General features: G+C 56.5%; 2 non-coding genes across 2 annotated transcripts; one reads left to right on the top strand and one right to left on the bottom strand.

The window, feature by feature from the left end:
* Positions 1-500: 500 nt before the first annotated feature.
* Positions 501-2,315, bottom strand: LOC139053735 (small subunit ribosomal RNA). Its single transcript, XR_011510731.1, has one exon. It is a non-coding gene; the product is annotated as a small subunit ribosomal RNA (ribosomal RNA).
* Positions 2,316-7,673: 5,358 nt separating this feature from the next.
* Positions 7,674-7,865, top strand: LOC139053731 (U2 spliceosomal RNA). Its single transcript, XR_011510727.1, has one exon. It is a non-coding gene; the product is annotated as a U2 spliceosomal RNA (small nuclear RNA).
* Positions 7,866-10,000: the final 2,135 nt, after the last annotated feature.

Below are 10,000 nucleotides of genomic sequence, written 5' to 3' on the forward strand. Positions count from 1 at the left end.
ACTCGCCGCAGGAAGCGACCGGCAGCCGCCAGCCTTTTCAGACTCGGCAGCGTTTGCCGCGGAGGACGGGAGAGCGCTCGCACCACGGTTCCGTGTGTACTAAGCGGCAGCGGCATTAGCTCTCGACCGTCAGTTCCTTGACCGACCGCACGCTTCGCCGTTCCCCTCGTACTGGGCAAGAGCAGCAGGTCGGGTCGTCTTACTCCCATTCCGCGCAAGAGTGCCGAGGCGGACTTCAGAAAGCCCACCCAACAGTGTGCGTTACGCCGTTTCTACCCGCGGGCGCGGCCAAGCCAACCGTCCAAGGTTGCAGCCGGCGTCCACTGGGCGCAACAAATTTGGCACGGGGCGCCCTTCGAAATTCGGGCAATCCCCGGCATGTTCGGGTATAGCCGTCCCCGCGTCCAAGCGGGGCCAGCGGCGGAAAGCGTCGGGCGCAGCGAGCTGCTTCACCCACACGGGGTAGAAACAATGGCGCTCGTCACCCTCGAACAATCCGGTAATGATCCTTCCGCAGGTTCACCTACGGAAACCTTGTTACGACTTTTACTTCCTCTAAATGATCAAGTTTGGTCATCTTTCCAACAGACCGGCGCAACCGAAAGGCCGCGCCGGACATCGGTCCGAAGACCTCACTAAATCATTCAATCGGTAGTAGCGACGGGCGGTGTGTACAAAGGGCAGGGACGTAATCAACGCGAGCTTATGACTCGCGCTTACTGGGAATTCCTCGTTCAAGGGGAACAATTGCAAGCCCCTATCCCAATCACGAAAGAAGTTCCACGGGTTACCCAGTCTTTTCAGACAGGGATAAAGACACGCTGCTTCCTTCAGTGTAGCGCGCGTGCGGCCCCGGACATCTAAGGGCATCACAGACCTGTTATTGCTCTGTTTCGTGCGGCTAGGAGCCGCTTGTCCCTCTAAGAAGGTTGTAAGGTGCTGGGAACCCCGCACCTATTTAATAGGCTAGAGTCTCGTTCGTTATCGGAATTAACCAGACAAATCGCTCCACCAACTAAGAACGGCCATGCACCACCATCCACCGAATCAAGAAAGAGCTCTCAATCTGTCAATCCTCCCAGTGTCCGGGCCGGGTAAGTTTTCCCGTGTTGAGTCAAATTAAGCCGCAGGCTCCACTCCTGGTGGTGCCCTTCCGTCAATTCCTTTAAGTTTCAGCTTTGCAACCATACTTCCCCCGGAACCCAAACACTTTGGTTTCCCGGAAGCTGCCCGCCGAGTCATTTGAGTAACTCAGGCGGATCGCTGGTTGGCATCGTTTATGGTCAGAACTAGGGCGGTATCTGATCGCCTTCGAACCTCTGACTTTCGTTCTTGATCAAAGAAAACATTCTTGGCAAATGCTTTCGCAGTAGTTCGTCTTGCGACGGTCCAAGAATTTCACCTCTAGCGCCGCAATACGAATGCCCCCGTCTGTCCCTCTTAATCATTACCTCGTATTCCAAAAACCAACAGAACAGAAACGAGGTCTTGTTCTATTATTCCATGCAAGTTTATTCAGGCGACTCGCCTGCGTTGAGCACTCTAATTTTTTCAAAGTAAAAGCACCGGCCTTCTCGAGGCACACAATGAAGTGCACCAAGAAAGGACCGGCATGATGTTCAGTCCGAGCCGTCGCATCGGGTAGATGCACTACTCGTCTGGAACTGAGATCCAACTACGAGCTTTTTAACCGCAGCAGCTTTAGTATACGCTATTGGAGCTGGAATTACCGCGGCTGCTGGCACCAGACTTGCCCTCCAATTGATCCTCGTTAAAGGATTTAGAGTGTACTCATTTCAATTACGGGGCCTCAAAAGAGTCCCGTATTGTTATTTTTCGTCACTACCTCCCCGTGCCGGGAGTGGGTAATTTGCGCGCCTGCTGCCTTCCTTGGATGTGGTAGCCGTTTCTCAGGCTCCCTCTCCGGAATCGAACCCTGATTCTCCGTTACCCGTAACAACCATGGTAAGCAAGTAACCTACCATCGAAAGTTGATAAGGCAGACACTTGAAAGAAACGTCGCCGGCTCGTGGCCATGCGATCAGCACAAAGTTATCCAGAGTCACCACACAATACGGGCCGAAACCCGATCGATCTTGGTCTAATAAAAGCACCCGTCGCCCAAAGGGCTTCAGGCTCACTGCATGTATTAGCTCTAGAATTGCCACAGTTATCCAAGTAGGAAGAAACGATCTAAGGAACCATAACTGATTTAATGAGCCATTCGCGGTTTCGCCTTATTTCGGCATGTACTTAGACATGCATGGCTTAATCTTTGAGACAAGCATATGATTACTGGCAGGATCAACCAGGTAATCGTTCAACTGCGCGTCCCGCCTGTCAAGCAGGCCGGACGCCGTTTTTGCGATGCCGAGGCCACCTTCAGGCGCCCCAGCACGCTTCGTTCTTGCAAAGAGTAGCACTTTGCACAGTCCGAGACGACGGCGTTCGAGCTCGCTACGGCGCCCTCCCCGAAGGGCCGGGTATCGCCACGCGGCAAGAAGCACGCAACATTCTCGATAGACTGGTTGTGTCGACTCGATCACGGCTTGCGGTTTCTCTTGAGCCCGCAGCACAGGTGGACCGACCGACACTTGCAACGTAGCCGAGACGGCAAAGCCGCCAGGCGACGGGTCACGCCCGCGCCTTCGGCGCTTTCGCATTTGACTCGTCCGAGGACGATGCGGAACACAACTCGATATCGTGGAGAAAGCGTCGTCCGACAACCAGCCCCTAACGCATCAAGCGGATGAGGCTGCAGACGTCAGCTGTGGGATCCACGGGAGCGATACCGGGGACACGCTTGACGGGCACGAAGCCCGCCGCATATCAAACACCCAGGTCGCTTTTGGGGGCGACTGCTCTCTGGGACCCCCATATAATAGCAGCGATAAGTTCCCAAATCTCCATGGGGCCGTACTCGTGCCACTTTCGACGAGCGTTTGGCGAAAATCGTGCCGCCTCGCAGCGCCGCGAGCGAGATGGAAAGCTTACGTCGGCAGCGCAATGCCGAAGTCGTGAAAGCGCAGCGCGTCGACCGAATGCGCGAACGGCAATCTCTCGCCTATGGACAGCGCGGTTTCCAGAACAATCGCCTTTCTGTGCCCCTACGGGGCCGCACGCTAGCGCGGCCCTTTCGCCGTTTCCGAGCACGAGTGCGACCGGCGCGGGCGGCGTGCTCGACACCCCGGCTGACGCCGTTTCGGACTTTGTCTCTTCGCGCGCTCGCGCCAACGCCGCGGCAAAACGACGACCTCTGCGCGGTTCTTTCCCGGTTCCCGGCGTGCTATAGTGCAGCCAGCCGGACGGTGGCGACGACTCAGTCGCGGCCGTGCGGTGGCTTGTACGCCAAAGTTGCGTGACGGGCGTCGAGCTCCCGCCGCGGCCCGGCTCAGGTGGTTTCGGACTTCTGTCTCTTCCGAGCGCTCGCGTCGTCGTGGGCACGATTCTCGAGTGCGGAGCGGTGCGCGGACACCACCACGAACACGCGCAAGCCGAAAACGGCACTACGGTACAACGTCGGCCAGGGCGGTACGGCCCCCTTATATGAGCAGCGATAAGTGACCAGATCTCCACGGGGCCGTACTCGTGCGACAAGGCGGCGTACTGCGCCGAGCCGAGCGCCAATATTTGGCCTTGGCACGGCCGATTTGAGCTCTCGCGATCGCCGCGGTACCGCCGCTCACCGATTCAAGGCACGCTAGCGCGGCCCCTTCGCCATTTTTCGAGTAAGAGTGCGAAAAGCGCGCGCGGCGTGCTCGTCGCCCCGGCTGACGTAGTCTCGGACTTAGTCTCGCTCACGCCGCCCCGGCTGACGTCGTCTCGGACTTAGTCGCGCTCACACCGCCCCGGCTCACGTGGTTTCGGACTTCCGTCTCTTCCGAGCGCTCGCGTCGTCGTGGGCACGATTCTCGAGTGCGGAGCGGTGCGCGGACACCACCACGAACACGCGCAAGCCGAAAATGGCACTACGGTACAACGTCGGCCAGGGCGGTACGGCCCCCTTATATGAGCAGCGATAAGTGACCAGATCTCCACGGGGCCGTACTCGTGCGACAAGGCGGCGTACTGCGCCGAGCCGAGCGCCAATATTTGGCCTTGGCACGGCCGATTTGAGCTCTCGCGATCGCCGCGGTACCGCCGCTCACCGATTCAAGGCACGCTAGCGCGGCCCCTTCGCCATTTTTCGAGTAAGAGTGCGAAAAGCGCGCGCGGCGTGCTCGTCGCCCCGGCTGACGTAGTCTCGGACTTAGTCTCGCTCACGCCGCCCCGGCTGACGTCGTCTCGGACTTAGTCGCGCTCACACCGCCCCGGCTCACGTGGTTTCGGACTTTCGTCTCTTCCGAGCGCTCGCGTCGTCGTGGGCACGATTCTCGAGTGCGGAGCGGTGCGCGGACACCACCACGAACACGCGCAAGCCGAAAACGGCACTACGGTACAACGTCGGCCAGGGCGGTACGGCCCCTTATAAGAGCAGCGATAAGTGACCAGACCTCCACGGGGCCGTACTCGTGCGACAAGGCGGCGTACTGCGCCGAGCCGAGCGCCAATATTTGGCTTTGGCACGGCCGATTTGAGCTCTCGCGATCGCCGCGGTACCGCCGCTCACCGATTCAAGGCACGCTAGCGCGGCCCCTTCGCCATTTTTCGAGTAAGAGTGGGAAAAGCGCGCGCGGCGTGCTCGACGCCCCGGCTGACGTCGTCTCGGACTTGGTCGACGCCCCGGCTGACGTAGTCTCGGACTTAGTCTCGCTCACGCCGCCCCGGCTGACGTCGTCTCGGACTTAGTCGCGCTCACACCGCCCCGGCTCACGTGGTTTCGGACTTTCGTCTCTTCCGAGCGCTCGCGTCGTCGTGGGCACGATTCTCGAGTGCGGAGCGGTGCGCGGACACCACCACGAACACGCGCAAGCCGAAAACGGCACTACGGTACAACGTCGGCCAGGGCGGTACGGCCCCTTATAAGAGCAGCGATAAGTGACCAGACCTCCACGGGGCCGTACTCGTGCGACAAGGCGGCGTACTGCGCCGAGCCGAGCGCCAATATTTGGCTTTGGCACGGCCGATTTGAGCTCTCGCGATCGCCGCGGTACCGCCGCTCACCGATTCAAGGCACGCTAGCGCGGCCCCTTCGCCATTTTTCGAGTAAGAGTGGGAAAAGCGCGCGCGGCGTGCTCGACGCCCCGGCTGACGTCGTCTCGGACTTGGTCGACGCCCCGGCTGACGTAGTCTCGGACTTAGTCTCGCTCACGCCGCCCCGGCTGACGTCGTCTCGGACTTAGTCGCGCTCACACCGCCCCGGCTCACGTGGTTTCGGACTTGCGTCTCTTCCGAGCGCTCGCGTCGTCGTGGGCACGATTCTCGAGTGCGGAGCGGTGCGCGGACACCACCACGAACACGCGCAAGCCGAAAACGGCACTACGGTACAACGTCGGCCAGGGCGGTACGGCCCCTTATAAGAGCAGCGATAAGTGACCAGACCTCCACGGGGCCGTACTCGTGCGACAAGGCGGCGTACTGCGCCGAGCCGAGCGCCAATATTTGGCCTTGGCACGGCCGATTTGAGCTCTCGCGATCGCCGCGGTACCGCCGCTCACCGATTCAAGGCACGCTAGCGCGGCCCCTTCGCCATTTTTCGAGTAAGAGTGGGAAAAGCGACCGCGGCGTGCTCGACGCCCCGGCTGACGTCGTCTCGGACTTAGTCGACGCCCCGGCTGACGTAGTCTCGGACTTGGTCTCGCTCACGCCGCCCCGGCTGACGTAGTCTCGGACTTGGTCTCGCTCACGCCGCCCCGGCTGACGTCGTCTCGGACTTAGTCGCGCTCACACCGCCCCGGCTCACGTGGCTTCGGACTTGGTCTCTTCGAGCGCTCGCAGCCAGGTCGGGGCCGACGCCGACGTCTGCGTGGGGCTTCAACGATTCCCGGCGCGACGCAATGCAACTGCGCGCAGGATGCCAGCGACTCCGCCGTGGCCGTGCGGCGGTGTACACGCAGAAGTTTCGTGAAGGGGTATCGAGCTCCCGCCGCCCCGGCGGACGTGGTTTCGGACTTTAGCGCTCGCAGCGATCTCGCGGCGATCGCTGACGTCTGCGCGGTTTCAGGTGTGCTACGATGCAGCAGTCTGCCGCACGACAATTTACGGAAGCGAGTGCATTCCGCCCCGGCGGACGCGGCAGCGGACTTTGTGCCTGCGGGAGTGCTCTTGTTGCTGTAAAATTTGAACGGGTGCAGCTGCGCGAAGCAAGTGTACACATTTTCTCTCTCTCTCTCTCTCTCTCTGCCTCTGAGGCGACTGTAATTTTAATTTAAATGCAATTGGAGGCGGGAGCAACCTGATGAGAGTAGGCGGACTTCGGCACACCTTGTAGTTTAGAAATTGTTTTCAAGCTTTGAGGACATACACAATCGCGCCATCTGCTTTCCCCGTCTCTTTGGCACTTCATAGTGTGTGCAGCATGCTCTGCATTCCAAAGAAACGCGCCTGTTTCTCCCCCTCTCTCACGTTCTTCTTGTCTTTCTTGCTGCTCTTGTGAGAAGTTGCTATGCTCTTTACTCGCTGTAAAATAGAATGCTTGCGCGAGCCAACAACTTGCGTGTCTTTCTTTTTTTTTGTTGTTGTTGTTTTTTTCTCTCTTCCCAAGACGTTTCTGCCATTATTCACTAGCTCTCGTTCTTAGTATGCAACGGAGCGTTAGCTCGCGCCATCTACCTTTCTTTCTGTATGGCGAAGGCCGTAGGTTTTCCTAGTTCCGCACACAGATGGCGCGGATGCGTTTTCGCGCCAGTTTCGAACGACCTCGCTGTACACATGTTTCTCATTTAAAAGTTTCAAAGGGGCTTGCGAAAGGGCGTGGTCCTTTTTTCTTGCGCAAGGCTGAGCTTTCCAGCTGTGCTTAAGCTATGCTAGCATGTGTGCGTATGTGTGTGTGTGTGTGTGTGTGTGTGTGTGTGTGTGTGTGCGTGCGCGCGCGCGCGTGCGTGCGCGTGCATATGTGTGCGTGTGTGTGTATACACGCACACGGTAAAGATGATGGGGTAGCGCTATTTCTTTCTTTCTTTCTTTCTTTTTTAACAACACCTGTGCTCCACATGGCGATCTTCCTGCCCTCTATGTTTCCGGTTGGAAGGAGTGCGCAGCCTTTTCTATATTTATTTATTTTTTTTTTTTCATTCTCTTTCATTCGTACATGAGGCGCGCTACCTAATTCTAGCGGTCGAATCGACACGTTGCAATCCGTCCCGGCCTGTGCCGTATGAAAACTTTCAGTGGGCCTTGCGGTAAATAAAAGGAAATGAGGGAAATGCGCGTAGTGTATTACACTTGCGCACGGGCTTGAAACGAAGGCCTCAAAGAAAGCCGCCTTGAGCGGTCGCATTCAGACGGAAGTAAGCATTCCCCTTGCGCGTGTTTTCCGCTCGCCTGTTCCGTTTTCTACGAGGTTGCCTTCGTTGGTTTTGCCTTGCGAACAAGCTTGCGCTCGGGTCTCGTTTCTACGCGACGGCGTTTCGTTAACAGTGAAAGACTGAGGCGTCGCGAGTTGATTCGCGAGATAGAGAGCATAGAGTCTCTAGACGGGCTGGGTTTTATAAGATTGCCCACGCTGTTGCTGAGGTTACCAATGTCGCCAGGGCACCCACAAGGCAGTGGTACAATGGAGTGAAGTGAAAGACATCGCTTCTCGGCCTTTTGGCTAAGATCAAAGTGTAGTATCTGTTCTTATCAGCTTAATATCTGATACGGGTTCTATATGGACCCACGATATTAAACCTATTTTTGGAAGTTGGCGGAGTGCTTGAAGCCTGCTTCACCTCCGCCGCAGGTCGGCCCGGTATTGCACTACCTCCGGGATCGGCCCCCGCTCACTTAGGTGAGACTTCATTCAATCAAAATGAAGAACACAAGCTCGAAGCGAGCACTCACGTGACACGCACCATTCCCATACTATACGCAACGATGCCGGTGTTTCTGAACGATTGTCTGCTGTAATGAGCCACTTGGGGGGGGGGGGGGGGGAAGGGTGATTAGCCGTGGGTTTTGCAATCAATGTAAGTCCCACTCAAAGCCAACACTGCATTTTGGAGTTCACTATCGCTTTGATCCGTAAACGACAGCAAGCTCGCCCTGCGAAAATCCGCTGCCCTAGTGGAAGAAAGGTTCCCTATGAAACAAAAATGGAGTGCCCGATTTCCGGCAACATTTTCGCTGCAGTGGGACCGAGCGCCTCGAAAACAAACTTGTCGTATGGCCAAGTGTGGCGAAATATATTCAAGGGTTCAGAGGTGCCTCAGCTTTCCAACCTGTATGTTATGAATACCTGTTGCTACCTTTTCGTCATCATCATCCTGCTGGCTACGACCACTGCAGGGCAAAGACCTCTCCCATTATTCTCCAAGCACCCCGGTCACGTGTAAGCCCGGTCACGGTCGCCGTCTAGTGCCTGCGCCCTTCCTAATCTAATCTGCCCTCCTAAATTTCCGCCACCCCGTGCTACGCTTCCCTTCTCTTGGAATTCAGTCGGTAACCCTTAATTGATGATCTTCCCCCCACATTGCATGCCCTGCGCACGCCCATTTCTTTTTCTTGGTTTAAACTAAGGTGTCATTAGCTCGCGTTTGTTCGCTCACCCCCCGAATCTGCTCTATTCTTATCCCCCGTAGCGCTACACCCATCATTCTTCTTTCCAAAGCTCGTCGCGTCGCCCTCAGTTACCCTTCGGTAATCCTTAAGGTCCTTCGTTGCGGCACTCGCGGCATCTTTCTCATTTAAATAAGGCTATTTCGTTCAGTTTTGGGGGAAAACTCAATGAGCTAGGCGCGATTGTGTCCCCGGCGCCGCTCTCAACAAGATGGCGGCGCCCAGGCTTTTTGCCTGGTGGTTCGGCTTGACGCAGAACACGCCTGCAGGGCAGTGAAGCCGCATTGAAGGGGCAACGAGCGGCGCAGTGAAGCGCATGCTCGGGCGAAAAACGCGAACATCAGCCAAAAATACAACCAAATGGCCAAATACGAATTTCCGTTATGGGAAATTGGAGTTCAGTTGGCGCGTTGCGCTCGCCTAAGGTAAAGAACATAAATGCGAGTGCCACATCAGCCAAGTCAATGCTGAGGATCGCGTATCATTTCTTATTTATTTTTCCCCTTGCCTCCTGGCCTGCGTGGCCCTAGCGCGCATGCCCACGAAAGTAATGCAATAAGGAAAACGCGAAATCATGCGGTGACGGCTGTATCATATCCATTGTGCGTGCTTTGTTCTTTTTGGACTACAGTGGTGTGCGTTATGAGAAAGTTTCAGTGACCAGCGAACCTATATTTAGAACCACATTTACGGTTACTGCTAACAAGCTGCGGGTAGGTGTTGTTTTTTTCTTTCTTTCTTTTTTTCGCTACCAACGATGGGTTATCGCAACCGCGATCGGTTGTGCTAGACGCGTTCTTGCCAAACGTTGGCTCTATACGCGACCCGTGACGCGTGGTCGGCACATTCAAGCAGTCCATTGCAAACCGTTCCAAGAAGAAGGATGCTAGCTCCACGTTCCGCCGGGAGCGCTAGTTCGAAGATTGTACTTTTAGACCCTCGAGGAAGCACCGCCATCCCACGTTTTCTATAACGCGCTAAGACTCAGAGCGACAGCGACCACTTGTCTTTGTCAATATCTCGGACACACTTTTTTTTTTTTCTTTAATCCAGATCGTCAGACGAGCCCGCGTTCACGCGCACTCGCTCTCTCCGATAAGCAGGGTAGCTCGGTTGGGGTGTTGTAGGGCCTCGCGCATGCGCTGCTGAGTTCGTCGCTTCGCCGGCCGGTCGACGCTGGCGCGGTACTGGTAATCAACTTCGACGGGCATGGTGAAACGTCACTGTGAAACGTCACGACTAGCAATGCAATGTGTTTGCGAGCAATCGGAGAAATGAGAGAGCCCCTGTAGATTAGTGGAAACGTTCCTCCAAGTATTACGTTTGCAATTTGCGCCTACGAACATGAACTAGACAAAGGAAA

Source organism: Dermacentor albipictus, unplaced genomic scaffold (genome assembly GCF_038994185.2).
Source record: "Dermacentor albipictus isolate Rhodes 1998 colony unplaced genomic scaffold, USDA_Dalb.pri_finalv2 scaffold_176, whole genome shotgun sequence".
Classification (NCBI taxonomy): domain Eukaryota; kingdom Metazoa; phylum Arthropoda; class Arachnida; order Ixodida; family Ixodidae; genus Dermacentor; species Dermacentor albipictus.